At 37.7% G+C, this 24,788-nt stretch overlaps 1 protein-coding gene across 4 annotated transcripts in view; it reads right to left on the minus strand.

The window, feature by feature from the left end:
* Window positions 1-24,788, minus strand: part of LOC135700496 (sex determination protein fruitless-like) — a 790,809-nt gene that overhangs the window by 754,197 nt on the left and 11,824 nt on the right. The gene's annotated exons all lie outside the window — the stretch shown is intronic.

Here is a 24,788-nt window from a genome sequence, read left to right on the forward strand (position 1 = left end):
CTAATCAAAAATCAAGCGAAACAGCTTCAAAATATTCCGCGAAATTCTGTTTCCAAGCGAAATAATCGGAATAACTCGATACATCGGCTACCCTTACCCCCATGGGCAATATGTAATAAAAATATCCTTTGTTTCAATTGACACTACTCGGAGCAAGAGGTGTGAATAAGATCTCGAATAAAACTCATATTTCAATCCTCCCTTTGAATGGAGGGAGAGAGAGAGAGAGATGGTAAAGTGGCAACTGAAACGAAACCTCTTTCTCTGTCTCGCGACACTTACCGCGCCAAGCCCGAGAGATGCGATATAAATAAATAGAATTTATATTCATGTGCCATTTTACATCTCCTACCAACCAGGAGAGTCGGGTTGTAACATCCATAAAGTAGCAACCGGTTCCAGTTCGGTGTAGGAAACTTGCACAGGTTCGTTTCACCACGTCACGGAAATAAGAGGTGCGGGAAATCTATGGAGCAGTGCAAAAATTTGCCCCATCGTCGGAGGAGCATTCCGTCGGTCGTTGGTGGGCGTCGTTGTCGTCGACGTCGTTGCTGGAAATATATTCATATGATATGTTAATTTTTGCCAACCACCCAGCAAACCTAGTGGAAAATTTGTGCGGTAACAGTTGTTGTTTGCTATCGGGCATTGTTGCTGGCCGGTTGTTGCCGTACAAAGCCGATGGTTTCATGCTCAATATGTTTCCTGTGGTTATGAGAGCCCGGAATTTGTTGTTAAGCATGAGTGATGAAGTCTCGGTCATTGGTTACATTGGGTACACAAAATCGGGAAATGTAAGAGTCTACTACAGATTTGAATTAATGGTAGGCAGAATTGGCTATGTTTCACCGTATGAACAAATTCTGTAATATGTCGGAATGTTTTTAAAATAATTTTGTTAAGTTTTATTTCAGCTAAATTTATGAACAAACAGTTCATTATCTAACTGCTAGACTGCCATCATATTTGTTGTAAGAAAACATGCAGATGATGTAAGAAATCCACGCTTACATTTGGTGTTCATGCCATTTGCTTGGCGTGTTAAAATGTAGCGTTTTTCTTTCTTCTGTTAGGGACATAGAACCACTGCGACCAGTAATTTGATCTATTGAAGTGTATTCCGTGTCCTTAAATTAGTGCATGTCTTATTACTCCATCACTATTGAGAAATGATGAAGTATTCGGTTTTGATACAGTTGTCATTTTTATCTTCATCGCAAGGAATCGATTCTAATTGAAAGCGTGTGCTATTTATACCATTCGAAGAGTGAGAGCACCCTCCATAGGCGCGCCCCTTTGTCAGTTAAAATTGGATTCCTTAGCAACAAAATTAAGCAATGTCACCGATAATGATCATGCATCAGAATATCGCTCCAAAAACATGTTCAGCTATTCTTATCGTCCAATACTCACTTTTAACAGACTATTAACGAAAGAGAGAGTCGATGAAGAGACTCGATCAATGTAGATTGGTCTATTTGAAATGTGACGTGAGAAATCACCCTTAAATTGTTCCCCCAATTGTTTGATTTTTGCTACAAGTTTGCCCATTCGGTCCAGAGGTTTTGATTTTTAAAACCAGTTCAAATTATTCACGATAAACCATGCGTCTCCATGGCAGCTGTTTCCTTGAGGGAGTCACGAGTCATCTTTAGTCGTATCCCTTCGCATTCATTTTACAAACCACCGAACCGTAGCTTAATCGTTTTACAGCACTTACGACTGTTTTTGTCCCACTTCCAGCAGCAGCATTTCCGCCAAATTTTTCGACAATAAACCATTCACTGGAATGCTTTATCATTTCCTTTCGCTCCGTTCGGCGTCCAATTTTTTTTTTCGCGGAGACGGCACAGGCACAACTCGGTAGGTACGCTGGTTCGAAGCAGCGGCCCAATAACAATTATTGAATAAGTGCATAGAAGGAGCAAACATTGCTGGGATGAAAAAAAAAACGAGCGGACACGGAAAATTATGGAAAGATCTTGCCAAAACGTGCTGCCTCCTAGCATCCCTCCTCCCGGAAATCAACCGAAGGACAATTACTTTCTGAAGGCCATCATTGCTTCTCGCCTCTCGACGGCAGAGAAGATGCAAAGAACGTTGCTGTGCTCAGATTTTTGGCGCAACTTGTAAGCCATCCATTTGGTGTCGCAGAGGAGACTTTCTGGAAGAAGTCCGACCGGCAGAAAAACGGAAAAATGGGAATCGTTTATTTTGCGGGTGTGTGATGAAATGAAATTTATTTCATTGTTTTTGTCGGGCCTTATCGGGGAGTGAAAGAGAGCGAGATACAATAGAAAAAAAATATATTGTAGGAGGAAATACCGCGGTTGGTGAACGGGAACGGTTTGTGTGTGTGTGTAAGCGGGTTGCTTTTTGGAAGTACACCAAACATAACCTCGTCCTGTTTTGGGACTGCATTGTAACATGGCAGGAGCAGAAGCAGCAGCAGCAGCCGGAATGCAGTAAAACGACAATCGCGAGCGAGCCAAGAATTATGAATTGCGGAAGGTTTACGCTCCATTAACTTCCGATATGACTAGTGTCGATTTCCGTTTTGGCCTTCCAAATCGAAGGGGTTTATTTTTACATTCGGAGATGACATGTTGTTGCTGTGGCGTTTAATGGCTTGCGAATGTTACATGCATACATTTTACTATTACGGCATGATTTTTTAAACGTGAATAACAGTTTGTTAAAAGTTTGCTTTTCGTTGCGTAATTGGTTGAAAAATTTCATACTCTAGAACTACAGAAAAAGCCAACAAATATAATATAATTCATGGAAAATGGATGTACTCACATGCTGATTAGGGATGTAGTACCGGTAGTACCGGTAAAGGTTTTACCGGTAATACCGGGTGATTTTGTGGTACCGAAATTTATTTATTTATTTCGGCAAGCAAGAGTAGACTACATACAATCGTTACAATGGTTACACGCAAGCGAGTAAACGATACGTCATTCGGACGCAGAACAGCCTTCTTAGGAACCCGAAGCGGTTTTGGTCTTTCGTTAACTCCAAATGGAAAGAAAATGGATTGCCTGTGGAGATGCGTCTCAAAGACACGTGCACCAGTACGCTACGAGGAAAATGCAATCTTTTCGCGGAACACTTCAAGGCTGCTTTCAATAACTCAGAGGCATCGGACTCACAAACAGTGCGCAAAACAGTCAGGTTCATTGAGTCATTTTGATATGAATATGAACTGCCATCTGCCTCATCATTCACTGTCTCGTGAGAGTCTGGATGATGCAGAGGTAAACGAGTCACTGACAGCCGAGCACTCAGTCAGTAGCTCAGTCAACACGTTTATTCTTCTGTGATGGTAGTACCCAATATTTGTTTTGAATTACTGAGCGTGTTTTTTCTATGGAAAAATGACTCAATTACATGCTGTGTGAGTGAAGGCAAGCGGTGTGCGTCGCCTGCTCGTGAGTCACTGAATGTTTTTGTTGGCTCTTTCATTGCCTCGTCTTTTACCAAGAGCAATGGATTGAATAGTGCAGTGCTTTCACACTCAGCCTAGGTCAATAATTTTAAGCTCTGCTCACAAATAGTTGCTGCTCTCGATGGTACTTCAAGGGATGCAATTGAATTCAGTACCTTCGAAATCTCAACGCATCATGTTGAAGCAGCCATAGACAAATTGAAACCTTCATACTCGGTTGGTCCCGCTTGTATATTGAAAAGATGTGCAGATACTCTTGTCTACCCATTGACTGTTTTATTCAATGCTTCCTTAGAGGCTCTAAGTTAGAGTGCCCAATGTAAATTCCCCAACTAGCTACGTAAATTCCCTAATTAGCTGCGTAGTAATGGAACATCTTTTCAAGGTTTATGGAACAACATCAAAAAGTTAGTGTTCAAAACATTAACAGTATATGTCTAATTTATGGATCATGCCTATATTTTTAAGAACGTAAACTTGATTTTCTATGGATCACTTTCATTAGTTTAAGGTTCATTGTTGAATGTATTATGGATCATTTGCAATATTTGTATGGGTAATTCTTACAATTGCAATGCTCATTCATTAGATATTGAGCGACACATTTTTACAATAGTGTTGCTAAATTTTACTGAAAATATGGATCATATTCATATTAGTTATGGATCATTCACACATTTAAAGAGATTTTCACTGGGGTTTTATGGATCATTTAGGTGTTGTTAATGAGCGTTTTTAAATTTGTTATGGAGCAGAAAAAATGGCAACCACTTGCTTCCGCCTGACAGAGTACTTCTTGCGGCAGCGAAAGATCAGTTTTCGCGACCGCCGGTTAACTACCCGTAAAAAAAAAGTCCAATAAAAATACAATGATTTTCATTGTGATTGTAACAATGGTATTTACTGTCAAAATATTGGAAATTTTTGTACATTTCCATAAAATCACAACGAAATTCATGGTTCACAACAATGAAAAACATGGTATTTGAGAAATTTACAGTAAGCATCTTACCAATAAAAAAAAGTGATTTTTCTGAAACAAATATGATCTCATCACACAAATTTTCATTGTTTGAGCATTGTATCGTTAAAAATCAAAATTTATTTTTTCTCCCGTACAATAATTTAACAATAAATTTTAATGTTAACGAAATTCAACAGTAAAAATCATTGTAATTTCGTTGTATTATTATAATTATTTTTTTTTCGGGTATCGGCCTACCATTCAGTTTCAAAGGGGAGATATATTGAACCCGTACCCGGCGAGTGCTGAATTTCCACCTCCTATAACAGCACATCCAACCAACCGGTCAACTTCAGCTTCATCGTGTGAGGCGTGCTCATGCAGGCACTCGTGTTTTCAACGCAATTGACGCACCCATTGGAGGAAGAAAATGTGTTTTTGCTTAGCCTAATGCTCTCCTCAGAAGTAGTCTGCGACGTACCGGATGCGGCTGAGAATAAAATTGACGAGGATCACGACGTTTCGCAGGAGATGGACCTGACGCACTTTTCTGAGGCAAACTGTGACGAACCGGATGTGACTGGTAATGAATCCGATATTTTTAATAATATTCTAAGCTCTGATGAACAAACAAAAATTTCATCTGAAACACATTCTACGGAAATTGTGGTATATTGTCAGAATTTTAATCGTATGTAAAGCGCAACAAAAATTAATGAAATTTATAAAAATATACTGAGCTCCTCTTTTTCAGTTATTTTGGGCACTGAAACTAGTTGGAACGAGAACATAAAAAGTGAGGAAACTTTTGGAAATGATTATAATGTTTTCAGAGATGATCGTGACTTACTCGAAACCCAAGGAATGTCAGGTGGGGGAGTTCTTATTGCTATTTCTTCAAAATTTATTTCAGAACTTATTGTCTCATCGAAAGTAAAAGAATTTGAGCATGTGTGGGTAAAGACAAACATAGCTGGTGAAACTCATATTTTTGCCACAGTCTATTTTCCCCCAGACTACGCTTGAAAGTCCTCGTATGAAAACTTTTTCCAAATAGCTGAGGAAATCGGATTTAAATTTCACCCTGAATTCAAAATTCATATTTATGGAGATTTCAATCAACGCAATGCTGATTTTATTCCTGATTCAGATAATGAGAGTTTTCTTCTGCCATTCATTGGAAAAAACGAAAATTACAATTTATTTTTGAAAAAATGGCGTTTTTAGGATTAAAACAAATAAACCACGTAAGAAACCAACAGAATTGTTTCCTAGATTTCTTGTTAACGAATATACATGAAGATTTCTGTGTAAGTAAACCTAATTCTCCTTTATGGAAGAATGAAGCATTTCACACAGCAATCGAGTATTCCATATTTGTTCATAACAGTCAACACCCCAACGAAAATGAGTATGAAAATGTGTTTGACTACAAAAATGCTAATTATGATAATATTAAAAATAAATTCAATGGACTAAATTGGAAAACCATTTTGAAGGATCAGGTAAATGTTGAATGTGCAGTGGAGGTTTTTTATAAAATTCTGTTTGACGTAATTCACGAGGAAATTCCATTAAAAAGGAGACGACGCAATCATTCCTCCAAATATCATATCATTAACTTGAAAAATCGTAAACAAAAAGCTCACAAAATCTACAGAAAACATAAAAATCGCGATAATCTCGAAAAGTATTTAAGCATTTGAGATCAACTTAATGATGCGATTTCTTTGGCACTGTCTGAGTATAACATAAAAACTGAGAATGAAATGAAATCATGTCCAAGAAACTTCTTCAATTACGTCAAAACTAAAATAAAATCGTGCAGCTTTCCATCAAAAATGACATTTTATGAAAAGGAAGGTAATAATTCTGATGATGTATGTAATCATTTCGCCACTTTTTTTTTTTTCGAGAAACATACACGAAATTTTCAGATAATGATCGTGATTAGGAATATTTTTCTTATTTTCCTGACTTTTCAATTACTGTTGGCGTTAATAACATTTCGCTTCATGATATTTGGAATGGCCTACGAGATTTGGAAGCCACTAAAGGTTCAGGACTTGATGGAATCCCACCTATTTTTATGAAAAACTTAGCAACTGAACTCACAACCCCTTTATTCTGGCTGTTTAATATGTCGCTTGAATCCTTATTAAAAAAAATCTTACTTAATACCCATATCTAAATCAGGTGAAAAATCTGATATTCGAAATTATCGTGGGATTGCTATCGTTTCGTGCATTCCAAAACTTTTTGAATCATTTTTGGCCAAAAAAAACAAAGAATAACTAGTGCACTAGTTCACGGCTTTTTTAAAGGCCGTTCAACCACCACAAACCTTTTGGAATTTGTGGACTTTGTATTAAATGCAATGGACAGAGGTTACCAAGTAGAAGCTCTATATACAGACTTCAGCAAAGCATTGGATGTCCCAATGCTGATTTTTAAATTAGAAAAATGGGAATTGAGATGAAGCTCCTCACGTGAATTAAATCGTATTTAGTTGATCGCCAGCAAATTGTAAGATTCAACGAGAAAACATCTAAGCCAATTCATGTCACGTCAGGGGCTCCCTAGGGCTCGCACCTAGGTCCCCATCTTTTTATTTTGTACATTAATGACGTCTCTTTTATTTAAAAAAATATCAGGGTACTTATATACACTGATGACATGAAGCTATTTTTAGAAATAGGAAGCGATAACGATATGAATGTGTTTCAGAATGAAATACATGTTTTTTACAGAAGGTGTAGTAAAAGTCTATTGAAACTAAATATTAAAAAATGTAATCTTATAACGTACAGTAGAAAACTAAACAAACAAAATCTTTGTATGTAATGAAAATGTTCAAAAATGTGAAAATGTAAGAGATTTAGGTGTTATTCTAGATTCTAAATTGACATTTGTGGACCATTATAACACAGGCAATATGCTTAATTTTATAAAACGTTTCGGTCTCTACGTTAAAGATCCTTATACAATTAAATCACTTTACGTTGCTTATGTGAGGTCAATTTTAGAATATTGTAGCGTTGTTTGGTCACCCTATATAAAAAAGCATGAAGAACGAATAGAGTCAATCCAAAAGCAATTTTTATTATATGCATTACGTAAGTTAGGTTGGACGGCTTTTCCTCTCCCGTCATATGAAGCACGTTGCTTGCTGATCAACATTCAAACATTGAAAGAACATCGGGATTCCGCAAAGATTTCCTTATTAAACAATATCATTTCGCAACGCATTGACTCAGCTGATCTTTTGTCAAGGTTAAATTTGTATGCACCTTCCCGACAATTACGCAATCGACAGTTGTTCGCAGTAGATCGCCATCGGACCGATTACGCTAAATTTGGACCTGTAAATCTGATGATGACTGTTTATAATCATCATTGTGAAATGATTGACCTAAATAAGCCCTCAACAGAATTAAAAATATATTTCAGAACCCTGTGAAGTCATAGAACCTATTAAGTCCTAATGTTAATATGTAGTCTACGGTTTGATTGATTGGCGAATAAATAAATAAATAAATAAAAAAATATTATTTTTTTATAATCAAAAGTATGTTTGCCATTTCATGATGGTTAGCATTTCAAAATGCAGTATCATTTCGTTCCATCGAAAGGTCAAACCGTTTGTTTTTGACGATTATATCGTAGAACAGCTTCTACAACGAGTAACTCAAATTCGAGACTTGGGTGTTATGCCAGATACCGCTCCTACATTTCGTGTACACTATAACGATGTAATCTCTAAAGCGAATAGGCAGCTTGGATTCACATTCAAAATTTCTGCAGAGTTCCTGCGATCCCTGTATTACTCGCTGGTACGATTTTGGAGTCAAGTGTGGTTGCCTGGTGCCCGTACCATGCCAGTCAGATGGCTAAGATCTGATTCGAAAAAAAATGTTCGATACGCACTTCGCACTCTCCCGTGGATAGATTTTTCCACCTTATGAGGAATGTTGCCATCTTCTCGGACTAGAGACGCTAGAACGACGATGCTCCATCGCTCAAGCGGTTTTTGTGGCGAAAATGCTGAAAGGAGAAATTGATGCCCGAAAATCCTGATCGAAATTAATTTTTACGCACCAGAGAGGAGACTACGCCAGCGGGTTTTCCTTCATCTTGGTTCGCGAAATGCTCAATATGAACAACAAGACCCCATTATATTTATGTGTAGTGCTTTTAACGACGTTTTTGAATTGTTTGACTTCAACTTGACCATAAGAACCTTTCAACAACGGGTCTCTTTAATTCGATAGCATTTTGTAATACTCTGGTTTAGAAAGTTTTTGACGTAGAACTGCGTCTTTATCGACTATACTGTGGTGCAAATCAAACAATATGGGTGGTAAAATAGTGTTAGGTTTTGAACGCTTGTAACTTTGTCATTTATAGATAAAATTAAAATCCAAATACGCCAATCGATAGGATATTACTTAACAAATCGTCTGAAATAAATACTTTTCCAATTTTTAATCAGAAAACTTTTGAAAAATGCCCAAATTATAATGTTATCACTGTTTTCATGAAATAAACGTGTTTCCCAAACCCAGTCATAATTAACGAGTACCACTTGGTTGCACATCATTCTGCTTGAACTTGAAAAGATATAAAACAGCGCTGCTTTCCTGCCTCTGCTCATATCAAACCAATTCCACCAAGGTGGTCATACTAGGACTAGGAACTGTAAATAATAATTAAAATCTCAAATGTACTAAAGTTGAAAAGACGCATCTGTGTCACTTGAAAATGCATACATGTAAACCACACAAACACAAGAAATAAAGACCATTTAAAGTGAAAAAAAGTGCCTCTGCTCATTAACTCTTCGGACGGCATGGCACTTGATCCTACAGCAAGCAGGAGCAAGTCAGCGGATAAAGGAGAATCACGGCGTGATCATCTTGACAACCTTGAAGTGAGATGAGACTTGGGTCTCGTATGACTAACCGAAACTGGGTAAAGTTATACATGAAAAAACACCCCCCCCCCCCCTCCCCCTCCTATAACGACAACCCGAAAAACACATGGATTTTGACGATCACTTTTTTCCGGGAAATGATTGTTAGGCAACCTACAATTATAAGTAAAAACAAAATTTTAATTTCGTTAATTTTTTACCCGTTTACAAGAGAGCCAGAACTTTCAAATTTGAGAAAAAGAAATGCTTAAGAGGCATATGATGACATGCATTTCGACCAACAACTGATTGTAAAACAGATCTGGTACCTCTATATATGCAATATGATTAACATCCGAAGTCCATCCTTTTAAACATATTCTGCACAAAAGATACTTTCTGCCCCGCGCCATTCATGAAAAACGGCAGGAAAACCTGTCACTTGCAGGGCTTAGAAAGTATTTTTTGTGCAGAATATGTAAAGAAGGAGTAACTTCGGATGTGACCGTGCATCATAGAGAAAGAAGTGCGTGAGGAACTTGAAACGATAGATGTATCTGTTAGTGGGAGTGAATAATCACTGAGATTATTTCTAACATAGTAGTTTGCGGTAGTACGCAATGCCTCTAAAAAAAGGATTACAGTGAATATTCACTTCCGCTAAGAGATACGCGTACCGTTTCAACTTGCCCTGGTGTACCTTACTATCAAAATATTGAACAAGTGTTGTACTGAGCAGCTACTTATTGGAAACCAATCGTTTGATTTGAGAAAAGTCACAGTAATCCATTTTGCATCATTCTACCAACACGCTGTAAAGTACGTAATGATGATGCATGATAATTTTATGTTATGGAGAACAAAGAGGTGCTTTAACCCCGTATGATCGTTATGCCCCTTCCTCCCCTACATCGCTGACCTTTGAACCAACATTTTGTTCAGTATTGAAAGTACTGTCTTCTGATAGGGAAAACAAGTGCCTGTTGCTTTATCATAAAGTTCAAAACAAGCAAAACAAATCTGAACGAGACGACACCGTGACGAGGTCCAAAGGCTCATCCCGTGCGGTGCCGTCCCGACAGCCGAAAGAAAAATTTAACATACGAACGAAGATAAAAAACATAGTCTGCCTAGATGTCATGGTATAAGTTAGCCTCCCAGTATAATAGTCGAAAATGCATGACATAAATCAATTTGGCGTAGTTCTACGTCATACTGCGGTCGTGTCTAGAACACAACCCTTTTTTTAATGTTCTAGTCTTGTGCTTAAATTTAACTGTTCATTAAGACCACAAGGAGCGCTCAACTAATAGAGATGTTTCCTGGTGGAATGATAGATTAGAAAAATTACGGAAAAAAGCTAGGAAACTATTCAACCGTGCAAAATTTACTTCAAACTGGTCTCAATATAAAGAGGCGTTAACTGAATATAACAGAGAAATAAGAAGATCCAAGCGGAAAGATTGGAGACACATGTGTGAAAACATAGAAAACACTCCTGAAACTGCAAGACTTCAAAAAGTTCTCTCAAAAGATCATTCTAACGGTCTTGGAACTCTCAAAAAGACTGACGGACATTTTACTGAAAACTCAAAAGAAACTCTGGAACTGATGATGCAAACCCATTATCAAGGGTCCCTTCCTACTGATGATCAACTACAAAATCATGATTTCACGCAAAATGCCACATCTTCAGACCGTGGTTAACGTGATGTAGATCTACCGAAACAAATGTCTCACTATGTGGGCTAGAAATGTCAAATGAAGAGGCTGAAAACTTTGCCATTAGAATATTTACAAACTCAAGAATTGAATGGGCGATAGATTCTTTTAGTTCTTTCAAATCCCCTGGCCCAGATGGAATTTTTCCAGCACATATTCAAAATTGTAAATCTATAATAATTCCTGTTTTAGTTAAATTGTTCAAGTCTAGTTTCTTATTGAGATACATCCCAAAAAAATGGAGACAAGTCCGAGTGGTATTCATACCAAAGGCAAACAAAAGAAATAAATCTTCACCAAAATCATTTAGACCAATAAGCCTGTCATCAATATTTTTGAAATTAATGGAAAAACTCATAGATGAATATGTCAAATCAGAAATACTTCTTAATAAACAATTATGTAAGACACAATTTGCTTACCAGTCAGGCAAGTCAACAATAACAGCTCTTCATACTCTTATTAATAAAATAGAAAAATCCTTTGCGACTAAGGACATTCTACTAGCAACGTTTCTTGGTATTGATATTCTTCATCAATTTATTCAACTGGATGCAGAGAAAAGTGCTCTAAGGCTCAAACGGTCGATGAATTTCTTCGATGGAGATCTTATTGGACATTTGAGCATTCTAAAAGAGTTTAAGATAAGTCCATTAATATTGATGAACGAAGATTGCATGCTAAAGCGACATTATTTCAACCATAATTTTCAAGTTCCTGGTGTGACTCACGTTGACTGGGATGCAGGAAGACTGAATATTAGTCCTGGATCATTAATCTTTTATACAGATGGCTCGAAACAAGATAATATGGTCGGGGCTGGTATTACCGGCCCTGGGGTTAACTTTTCGGTGTCCATGGGAAATTGGCCGACAGTATTTCAAGCTGAAATATATGCCATCTTAGAATGTGCAGCGATTTGCATAAAAAGAAACTATAAAAATGCGAATATATGCATTTGTTCAGATAGTCAAGCGGCGCTGAATGCTTTGAAATCAAAAACTTACACGTCAAAACTGGTGTGGGAATGTACTAAACTATTACAGCAACTGTCCTGTCGAAATACGGTTAACCTTTATTGGGTTCCTGGTCATTGTGGAATCGAAGAAAACGAAAAAGCTGATCAATTGGCAAAAATAGGGTCATCCACGAAATTTATCGGTCCTGAACCATTCTTTGGACTTTCTTTTTGTGCTTTAAAAATGGAGCTAAAAAACTGGGAAAAACAAAGGTACAGTACAACTGGACCAGTACCCTAAATTCTCGGCAATCTAAACGTTTTATAAAACCGAACGCTTTTCATACACAAAAGTTACTTAATCTTTCAAAAAAAGATTTGAGTACATACACTGGTTTGATAACAGGACACTGTCCTTGCAAATATCACCTGAAAATCATTGGTAAACTTCATGAAGATAAATGTCGCTTTTGTAACTTAAAGAGTGAAAGCTCTGAACATTTGCTGTGTGACTGTGTTGCACTATTTCATAAACGATGCAGATATCTTGATAAGGGTCTGATGAGACCTTGGGAAATCTGGGCTGCTGCTCCCAATCAGGTAATAAATTTCATAAGGAATGTATTACCTGCTTGGGATGATTGCTTACAACAGTAGTGGTAGTTACTCAAACAATAGTGGCTTACCGCTACGTTATGGCATAAATAAAAAGAGGATACACCACAATAGATCAAAGTAATGGTCGCGGTGGTATTATGTCCCCAACATAGGAAAAAAAAAAACAAACGAGTCAGATGAATTATAGGTAAATAAACAATTAAACAAATAAACAATGTTTTACTTACATACTCACACTTCGAAATAATCACCGACTTCGGTAATTCATTTACCGAATTCTCATCAGCTAAACGGTCGGTAATGTTTTCGGTAATCGAGAACATCCGTAATGTTTAGCATTACCGATCTAAGACGGTATTTTTTTACCGAACTCAGGATCTCTGTTTAAGTGTGCATGCATTATTTCCATTATGTTTTAGTTGGGTTTTAATTTCTTCTTTTGACATAGTGATGCTAATAACTTCACATAGTAGATTATACTGTTGCATCATTCGATTTAAGGGGCCATTTTTTGCGTCATTTATTCTGTGTGATTTTTCTGAGAATAATTTTCGTGTTCCTAAATGCCAACAGGCAAAATCGAACTAGTTACAGTTACAGATATAAATTCCCTTCTAGAGTTTAAAGTTGCTTCACAACGATATAAATGTGGAAAATCTCAGGCATCCACCTGTTAGTTCGCCTTTTTGTCCACCTAAAATATTCATAATGTAATACTTAGCAATCAAGAGTTGATGAACAATCAACAAAGCATCCTAATACACTAGCAACCCCGCAATCTGATGCTATCATGATTTTCAGCAATGTCAGGAATGCTCACGAACCCCCAAAATTTGCCAGAAAACTTACTACTAACTCAAGGTATCTTCCAAATAAGCTTCAAAATTGCATTTTTTTTTATCAAATTTTAAATTCAGTCCTCTATATACGTAATACGCGCGCGAGACTCAAAACTTAGTACACTACATTTTTTTTTTTTTGAATATTCTACTTTTAAATCAAATATTAAAAATTCATCATAACCATTGTGGCGAACAGAAATAGTTTTTGCAGTGCTACAATAATTATTAAAAAATTCGTTATGACAGCTATCCATATAAAACAATCCGTTAGAGATAACTTCGTCAAGATACATAATTTGTCAATTCATAAAAAAAAACACTGGATAACTTTCCAAAAGACAGTTTAAACGTGTGAAATTCAGTGCCTCTGAAATTATGAAAAAGTTTCTGAACGTTTGATATATCTTGGCATTATTCCTTTAAAAAATAATGAATTCTGTGAAACACAAGTCAAGAAATGTGGTGTTATTATTTCAGCCACGTTTCTAGCATTATATCTATGAAAGTCACTTCCTCTTTCAATTCGATCACACAAATATCGAGGCAGCAAACCGTTAACTACTTTAAAGATGAACACCACAGTCAAATATACAATATTTTGCTTCACCGACAACCATTATAAGGCGTCTAGTATCAAAGTTGAGGAGGTGAATCGCAAAATCAAAAGCATTATTTTATTCTGCGAGCGCTGTAATCTCGATATTTGTGTTTCATTGGTCAGAAATAAAATGGAAGGGCAAAAGTCTAGATGAGACAAAATGATTGATTTGTATAGCTGTTTTTTACTGGCTATAGTTAAATCGTTTTTCAGTCGACATAGAATTACATACTTCTTGGAAATTTTCTTGATGACATTGTCAATGTAAGAGTTGAATATAAGGTTGTCATCAATAATCACGTCATGATATTTAATCTCCCGAAAGCGATCAAAAGTCTCATCATCAATTACAACAGAGACTTTCTCATTAACTCGATTCCGTGAAATTACCATAAATTTAGTTTTACTTGTATTCAATTTCAACTGCTTATACTTTAACCATCTACTCAGAGAACGCAAATCTTCATTAAAGTGTAAAACGGCATCATCTAAATCCTTAGCTGCAATGAATAACCCAGTATCATCTGCAAAAAGATTATGTCGCAAAATCGTAAAACACGTCGCAAGTAATTAATATACATAATAAATAAAAGGGGCCCTAATACACTTCCCTGGGGCACTCCAAGGTTATTCCCCACGGGACTGGAAACAGAATAATTAAAAACAGTTCTCAGTCCGCATCGTGCTCTCTTGCCGTGCGGATCTATTTGCTTTTTGCTTAAGGAAGTGTTACTACTACCTAAAGCTACAACAAATTTAAACAGCACTTTTCAGTGCTCAACCTGTAAAAAATTTCTACCTTGTTCAACTCCTCTTATTCCTCTTCGATCCTTGTTTGGACCCTACCCGAGGTAATCCTTCTTGGATATCGATTTGGAAAATTCCTCTTCGATCCTTCAGATTCTTATAGTAATCTGCTTGGAAGTCGATTTGGATAAAAAATTTACTGCCGCCATGGCGCCTAAACGCAAAAGAAAGGGGCAAACTGTTGACCCCCCTTCTGAAGAAATTAATTTGAGTAATCAATTTGATTTGCTCACGGATGATGAGAATGATCCATCATCCAAGAAAAATTCTAGTAAACTTTCCCGGCTTAATGCCAAGAAGGAAAAGATTCCCCCTATTGTGATAACCACTACCGATTTCCATGCTCTTCGCATGGAACTTTTGAATTTCGTGAAAGTTAAGTTTTCACTACAAATTGGACGTCGGGGTGAATGCCGTGTATTGGCTGAAACCTTGGACGGATTTAAATGTCTTCTCAAGTATCTTACTGAGAAGAAGCACAAATTTTTTACTTACGACACCAAAACTGAACGTGTGTTCAAGGTTGTCATGAAAGGACTGCCCAGTGGTGAATCCCTGGATCAGATCAAAGATGAACTGGCAAAATTACTTGGAGTTGTGCCACTCCAAGTAATCAAAATGAAAATGAAATCCCGTCCTGGCGATTCGCGCAACGGGATTTCTAATGATTTTTATTTAGTTCACTTCAAGTCTAGTGAACTAAACAACCTTAAGGCCTTAGAAAAAGCTAGCCTTATGCTCCATGTCCGAGTGAAGTGGGAACACTTCAGGAAGACTGGAGGAAATTTCCAAAACCTCACTCAGTGCCGTAAGTGCCAGGGATGGGGTCACGGAACTAAAAATTGCTACATGCCAGCTAAATGCATGAATTGTGGTGATTCCTCTCACGCAAAGGACGACTGTCCTGTGAAGGAAGATCCTAAGAAATTTAAATGTTCAAATTGTGGTGAAAACCACAAATCCAATTTTTGGGAATGTAAGACTCGCAAAGCGATCCTACAATCTCGTTCTAACCGACAGGTAGGAAACGCTCCACGTTTCCGACCAGGTACAAATTCCTCTGCTGTTAACAACGGTCAGCGAGGAACAAATTCTACATTCGTACCCGTAGGTACAAATATCACCCCTGCTTCAAATGTTTCATCTGTACCTACTCCCCTCGCTGCTAACAATGTTCAGCGAGTTAATGGAGCTACCTATGCTGCTATTGCAGCGGGTAGAAATCAAAATACTAACCAACGTTCTAACGGAAATTTTGACAATTTTGACTTAGGAAGCATTACTGCCCCTAAAATGGAATTTTTACAGAATTCATTAATTGACATGATTTCTGATATGCTTAAATCTAACTCCATGTTTGATGCTATTCAAACTGGAGTAAAATTTGCTAATAATATTGTCATGACTTTAAAATTCAGTAATGGATTTTAAAGCATTAAACATTTTAAATTGGAATGCTCGATCTCTTAAAGATAATGAAGACGAGCTATTTAATTTTTTGAGAGTTCATAACGTGCATATTGCCGTTATAACTGAAACGTTCCTTAAACCTGACCATAAGGTTAAGAAGGACGCAAATTACTTGATTTATAGAAATGATCGTCTTGATGGACCCTGTGGTGGCGTTGCCATCATTATTCATAGACGAATCAAACATAAAATTCTTTCTTCATTTGAAACCAAAGTTTTTGAAACTTTGGGAGTTTCTGTTGAAACAAAATTTGGACAACTTACGTTTATAGCTGCCTATTTGCCATTCCAATGCGTAGGCCAGCAAAAGAATTTTCTAAAGGGTGACCTCCAGAAACTTACCCGTCATAGGTCTAAATTCTTCATTATTGGTGATTTTAATGCAAAACACCGCTCATGGAATAATGCTCAAAGCAATTCCAATGGTAATATTCTGTTTGATGATTGTTCTGCAGGTTATTACACTATTCAATATCCAAACAGCCCAACATGCTTTTCTTCTGCAAGAAATCCCTCAACTATTGATTTGGTCTTAACTGATTCATGTCATCTTTGTAGCCAATTGGTTACCCATGCTGACTTCGGTTCTGATCACCTTCCAGTAACTTTTGAAATATCCCAAGAAATAATTTCTAATCCCAACAGCTTTACTTTCAATTACCATAGGGCTGATTGGGAGCAATATCGAACATTTATGGAATATAACTTCGATCCAAACATTCCTTTGCAAACCAAAGATGAAATTAATTATGCTCTTGAATCTCTGACTACTTCTATAGTTGAAGCAAGAGCTGCCTCAGTACCAAAATGCGAGGTTAAATTCGATTCAATTATAATAGACGATGATCTTCAGCTCTTGATCCGTCTTAAAAATGTCCGTAGGAGACAATATCAAAGAACACGCGATCCTGCCATGAAAGTTATCTGGCGGGATTTGCAAAAACAAATTAAAAAGCGATTCTCTGCCCTGAGGAACAAAACTTTTGAAAATAATGTTTCTAAATTAGACCCGAGTTCCAAACCCTTTTGGAAACTCACAAAAATTTTGAAAAAACCTCAAAAGCCAATTCCAGCGCTTAAAGAAGGTGGTAAAATTTTGATCACAAATTTGGAAAAAGCTCAGAAACTTGCTAAGCAATTCGAGAGTTCCCATAATTTCAGTTTGGGTCTTACTAGTCCTATTGAGAATCAGGTTGCTCGGGATTTTCGGAATATTTTCTCTCGGGAAAATATTTTTGATGATTCCTGGGGGACTGATTTGGACGAAGTAAGGTCTATAACTAAAAAATTTCAAAATATGAAAGCTCCAGGTGATGATGGAATTTTCTATATCCTCATCAAAAAACTCCCAGAGAGTACCTTGTCTTTCCTGGTAAAATTATTTAACAGATGTTTCCATTTGGCATACTTTCCTGATAAATGGAAAAATGCAAAAGTTGTTCCAATTTTGAAGCCGGATAAAAATCCAGCTGAAGCTTCTAGCTACCGTCCAATAAGTTTGCTTTCTTCAATAAGTAAACTTTTTGAAAAAATAATTTTGAATAGAATGATGCTTCACATCAATACGAACTCAATTTTTGCAAATGAGCAGTTTGGATTTCGCCATGGGCATTCAACTACTCATCAACTCTTGAGAGTTACCAATTTAATTCGTTCAAACAAATCTGAAGGCCACTCAACTGGAGTTGCTCTTCTAGACATAGAAAAAGCATTCGACAGTGTTTGGCATGAAGGTTTGATTGCTAAATTGAAAAAGTTTAATTTTCCACTTTACATTATGAAATTAGTTCAAAATTATTTAACTGACAGAACTCTGCAAGTAAATTATCAAAATTCCAAATCTAATCGACTACCTGTTAGAGCAGGAGTTCCTCAGGGTAGCATTCTTGGGCCTATATTGTATAACATTTTCACTTCGGACCTCCCTGATTTGCCTCAGGGTTGCCACAAATCTTTGTTCGCTGATGACACAGGCATTTCCGCTAAAGGAAGAAGTCTTCGTGTTATTTGCAGCAGACTTCAGAAAAGTTTAGATATTTTCTCTTCTTATTTACAAAAATGGAAGATTTCTCCCAACGCTTCCAAAACTCAACTTATAATATTTCCACATAAGCCTAGAGCTTCGTTTTTGAAACCTAGTAGTAGTCACATAGTCACTATGAACGGAGTTCCAATTTCCTGGTCAAACCAAGTGAAATATCTTGGATTAATACTTGACCAAAATTTAACTTTTAAAGATCACATTGAGGGCATTCAAGCCAAATGTAACAATTATATAAAATGTTTGTATCCTCTTATAAACAGGAAATCCAAACTTTGCCTGACGAATAAACTTCTAATATTTAAACAAGTTTTTAGACCGGCCATGCTTTACGCTGTGCCAATATGGTCTAGTTGTTGCACTACCAGGAAAAAAGCACTTCAAAGGATTCAGAACAAAATTCTGAAGATGATTTTGAAGTTGCCTCCCTGGTACAGTACTACCGAAGTACATAGAATTTCGAATGTTGAGACTTTAGCACAAATGTCCAACAAAATAATTAATAATTTCCGGCAAAAATCGTTACAATCCTCAATTGCAACGATTAATTCCCTTTATACTTAGATAAGATTTAGTTTTAGTTATTTAGTTTTAAGCTATCAATTGTTATACTGACATGCAGGTTTAAAAAACCTGTTTAAAATACTGAATTGCCAAGACAGGAACAATGTAAAAACACTTAGATATATATCATAACAATTAAGGCTGGTAAGTTACTGTAGTAACTGGAGCACCTAGGTTAAAAATGAAATGTAATTTATTTTGAATTTGGAACAAATAAAGAGTTAAAAAAAAAAAAAAAAAAACAGTTCGTTAAGTCCTGTGCTTGATTGCGCTTAACAATAAGGGCCTAGAAATTCTTTCAAAAGCACGTTTAAGATCCAGAAAAAAAAACCGCAACAATCGTATCTTTACGCTCCGTAGTTGGAGGCGAACCAGCCCAAGGCTGAAAACCTCCTTAATAAAGCTAAATAATAATAATAATCTTTACGCTCCAAGTTATTTTTCCACTTCGCTAATACCAAATTCAACGCAGTTTCACAAGAATGACCTTCCCGATATCGCGATTGTTCTGGTATCAACAAACTATTTTTATTTAAATACTCCAACAGTTGGCCTCAGAGCTTCATGAAAGTTTTGAGAAATTCAGGGAAAAACATTCGAATTTTTTTGAAATATTTTGGAAAAACCTTAAGCTTCAGTTTTTTTTTGAAGTTCATGGCCGTTAAATTAATTTTGTTTTAATTAATGTGCAGGAACTTTACAGATGCTCCAAGAACATCGTCCAGAAAACATCAAATAATTTAGGAAAATTATAGAATCTCTATTGAAGTTCCGAGATTTTCTGGAAATTCTGAAAGCTCTATATTAGTTCCATTCAAGAGAAGCTGACACCCCGAAAAAAAAATACGTTTTGATATTGCTAAATTTTTTGGAAAAAGATATCAAAAATCTAAAACCATAAGTTTTTTCAATTTTATTTTTACTTTCGTGTAAAAACATTTTTCATGGCAACTTAATAGACTTAATAAACCGACCCTTCAGTTTTGTTCATAGTCCACATTTTTTCATGGTGAGATAGAAAATTGTTAAAACAGAAGTCACCTTTGTGGGATTGGAGGAAGGACTGGAGGCATTCTCCTTAATAAATTTGGCCGTTGATGGTGCCGGTCCTTATGTACGGCTTGCTGAATTTGCCGCACCCACAGATCGCCTGCCACACTAAGTACTTCTTGGAAAATTTGTCGATCTTCTTCTTCTGCGAATTCTCCGGAACATCCAGGCTTGACTTGCCGACGAAAAACTTCAGGCCGGGGATCTGCTTGGCATCCGCTTTAATGTACGTCTCGTCATCCATTACTATGCATTTTGGCTGCACCAAACACTCGCGGTACAGCTTCCTGGCGCGGTATTTGGCCACCGTATGCTGTTTATCGGTTCGGTTAAACGCCTTCCTTACCTTGAACACATGAAGTCCGGCCTGCTTCATTGTCTGCTGGAGGAACCAGATGGAAGAACTAAACTTCTTGGCCACGTCCCGAATCGAAAGGTTCGGATTGCGTTTGAAGTAAACCCTCACCTTCTTTGCGTTCATGGGGTCGGTCGTCTTCGCTTTTCTTCCGCTGCCAGCGCGCCGTGTGGTCGTCTGGGTCTCGTTGAACGATTTTACAACACGGAACACGGTCGAATTGTCGTTTCCAAACTGTTTCGCGATCCACCTGTGAGACTGGCCTGGATTTTCCACGACCGCTCCCAAATTTTTTTGTCGAAGAACTTCTTGCTTGGAAGCCATCTCGATAACAACTTGACAGATTGTGATGAGATTTTGCACATGTAAACATTACACTCTAGACTAGTTTTACTCAAAATTTAATCAATTTTTCCCCATGCAATAAAAAGTTATACACAATGGTGCATTTTTTTCGTGTACAATCTTTATGGAAAATGTTCTGCGCTCATTAAATATAAACTCTTGTGTGACCATCAGGTACAAACAATTTGATTTTATTTGGGCTGCCTCATGTACTCCTGTGTACAAAAATGTAAAAATTCGTTATTTGAAATGGAACTGCTGTGTAGACAACTTAACATTTTTATCGGTGCTTTTGATGAAGGAAAATATTGCTTCATTTGGAAAAATTCCACCTGCCCATCAAAAAGGTTTTGCGCCCATCAGATACATATAAAGAGTTCGATTTTATTCATAAATGCTCATGCTGAGTGTCTGCTCAGCGAGAAGGTCGTGAGTTTAATCTCAAGTCCCACTCACTTGAAAAATCTAACTATGATAAATTGCCAAAAACGGTTACCAAACATCCAGCCATCACGTGACACTTCAAAGGGGTGGTAGGGGCAAAAATTCAGGAACTTAATAGGAGTTCCTGGAAAAATCAAATGTCAGTTATCTTTAGGAACCTTTATTGCAACTAATTTCAGAGTAGTTTCAAGGACATCATCAGGAGAATCGTGAAAACATATGCGAGGTTTAACATTTTATGGAAGCTTGTATAATTTCTGGAGTGCTGGAGGTATGACATCTGATAGATTTGACGGTAAAGCAAACCATGGTATTTTTGTATTGAATCACGGTTCCTTTGATTCCTTTCGGAGCAGTACAACCTCATAAAATAACAATCTGTGCAATCTCTATTATCACACCAGCCAAACCGGCACAAAGAACTATTCATGATGTCCGATGGGACCAGTCACATCCTGCACCAGACTCGTATGTTTCCCATCTCCCTATCCTAATGCATAGAAAAAAAAAGTTTCAGAAGTAACCTGAGTCACGTTCTCCCATGCACCTTGGTCGAAGCTCAAGCTCAATCACGGATGGGCACCGTGAATTATGAATCCATTGCGGTTCCCGGAAAGTGATCGTAAGATTGGCTCGCCTCACCCCAGGTACCAACCAGTTGATTCCCTTCGCTGGGATTTGAACGGGGAAACACGATTTTTCAAAACAATATGACTGATGTATGGAGAGTGAAGCAACAGGAAAAATCACTTCTCGCCAGACGGGACCGGAAACCGGGAGACCACCCACCCGGATGAGTAGCTATCTGCAAGCCGGAACCATCCCTAGATGAATCGGCTGCTGCTGTTCTATACTGATACGGAAACGGAAACGGCCACATACACACATTCAGTGCTGATGGCAAGCGCCAATCTTCGCACCTGGGTTTGACCGATTATTGCACTTACACCGACACTGATTCCTCACGCATTACGATGCGTACTAAAAGGCATGCAGCAATAATTATCACTCCCCACATAACAACGATGCAGGTGAACCTGAAGTCAAGTGAAAAATTGCGTGTGGTAGTGCAAAGCTAGCTTGGTGGTTTCTAGTAGCGTGATGTGATATGATGAGAAGTTGTACTCAGTCATACATCTGGGAGGTAAGCGTAAATAAGTTGAGCAATTATGCGGCATGGTAGGGCGGTGGCATTGATGAAGGGGACCGCACGGTTGTGTGGCTCTGTAAGCTTGTAAGCAGCTTAAGAGCTTTCTTTTTTGATGTTTGCATTGCCAGCGGGTGGTTGGGGCGGCAGTATGAACAGTTTTGATATTTGATGATTCTTTGCGGAAAAGTATGTAAGTTTATGTAAATTGATAAACAGCTTCTCTTCTGTTGGAATGAGGTGTGTTTTGAAACAGATTGTTTTCTGTTGAATTGGAAGATTCGCAGCGTATTTAGCCAATTCTCCGAGTCAGGGAAATTAGGTACAGAATCCTCCGCACTTTTCTTAGTCGTCAATAGATGATCAAACTTGTCGGGTTTAGTTCTTCAACGATAGTTCTCACTTACTTCAGGTCAACTTTCACCTGGTCGATTCATCTCGCCCGCTGCTCTCTCGAGTTTGGAACGTATCCGGAGAACGGCCAAGGTTTTAACAGGACGGATGCGTGCTGCGGCGGGTTACTGGACGCCATTTCTGGAAGGCGTCATCCTTCCTTACTCATGTAACTCATATACACTGCAACCTGGTTATAAACTTGATTCTTCGACTGGTTGTTGGATATCTTTTCAACCTATTCGTCAACAGAACAAAATATCTGCAACTGTCCCACACACAATGCAATCTGCTTTTCGACTCCGGGCATGGTTGTTGGTCAGCTTCGAGCATATCCCAGATGCCACCGGGGAAATCCAAGATAAAAGGAAACAATGCAACATCAGTAATACGTCTGACTAAAAATGTATTCTTGGCTTGGCTTCGACATCCACATGAAGTGAAACAAAAACACTCCTAGTTTTATATGAAGTATTCTTATACTTAAAAGGTAATCTATTTGTAGGATTTACCATGAATTCTGACAAAGAGAAGTCAAAGCATGAGATGGACTCGTTCTCTGAAGATAGTCAAGGTTGCAGCAATAAAGCAGAGTTCTTAATTGAGGCTCGCGATGTGGAATTTTCCAGCAGCCAACTTGCTCTCCGTGGTGTTTTCTTCAAGCGAAGTTTTGTAATGGTGAAACTTTGGGAAGTCAATTTTCTTCTGAACCTGTTACAGTGAATTCGGGGAAGGAATATTATTCAACCGGCCTTAGGTCGGGAAATCGTATTTGTTGATAACAACGGTTGTGAAGGTTCCAGCATGGGCTGACAATGATCCTGATTTCAGTGCAATAAACAAGTTTGTCATAATGCAAGATCAAGCCCAGAAGCGACGTCTTACGATCGATCAAATTGATAGCAAACTGCTCGTATCATGGAGAGAGAAGAAAATAAGAACTCACGTGCACATCTATTCAAACGCTGTGTCTTGTAGATCGCTTTGGGATTTGGTTGACAAGCAACTAATTCGTTTTTCTAAGCGCAGTTCGTTCAGGTGCACCAAACAATCAGATCTTGCCATCATTTCACCGGACATTCAAGTGTCTGGAAGTTCTGGGCTAACTACGTTCACTCGGCTTCCCCACATGAACAAGAACGCCTTATGTCTGAAATGTCTCCGATTTTTTTTGCTGAAATTCTTCCGTTCTGCGCCAATGGTGGGTGTTGGCCAGATTTGGATTTTTCAGATATAATCCTAAATAAGACCTAGATTATTTAAAACTCTAGTAACCTCAAGTCCGTGCTCTGTCACAATGTTTCATTGTGATTAATCAACCTTTGAGTGTTGAGTTGGGTAAAATATCAAATTTGGGGCGAATTTGATAGAAAGGGAACTTGGAGTGTAGAGCGCACTGCCCACTGGACGATTCTGAAGCCTGGCCAAGTGAGTGGGATATGGGTTTATTTGATTGAACGTCATTTACAATTTATATATTGATACATTCAAACCATTGGCATTTGGTATTTCAGATACGACAGAGATAGGATGCGGAGGGCCCACTTAGGGGGAGCGTAACCCATGTTATGGTTTCCATTTATTAAATAGTTCTGATAGGCTAGAAATGACAGGTTTATAGTAAGAGAATGTACCATATTGGGAAAGCATAATTTTTATAGGGTTCAGAGCGGCTGAGCTGTTCGGTTTTGGCTCTAGAACAATTTTAAACTTGTTCTGCATTATTCACATGTTTTAATATTACCTGCCTGAGAACAAATGGGAAAACGGATGGGATGCTCAAAAGAAAGGAAAAAAAAGCTTGAAAGCGTGAACAAGAACAGAAGAGACAGCCAATTTATACACACTACGAAAAAGTCATGTAAATTTCCGTGCCCTGAGACCGACACATGCAAGCGGCTCAAATGACATAAGAATCAGTTGAAAGAAACGAGAAAATCAATTCAATCAAGTGTACTTTTCGTCGAGCTACGTATGCTTCGGCTTAGGAATACTTAATTTTACATGACATGTTTGCTTACGTTCCATAATTTACGTCAAAGATGGATTACGTCTCGTGTAAAAATAGTTATTTCTAAGTGTGTACTGGACGGAACTGGTAAGTAGG

Source organism: Ochlerotatus camptorhynchus, unplaced genomic scaffold (assembly GCF_037179485.1).
Source record: "Ochlerotatus camptorhynchus isolate MF236.1 unplaced genomic scaffold, CSIRO-AGI_Acam_v1.1 ptg000137l, whole genome shotgun sequence".
NCBI classification, from domain to species: domain Eukaryota; kingdom Metazoa; phylum Arthropoda; class Insecta; order Diptera; family Culicidae; genus Ochlerotatus; species Ochlerotatus camptorhynchus.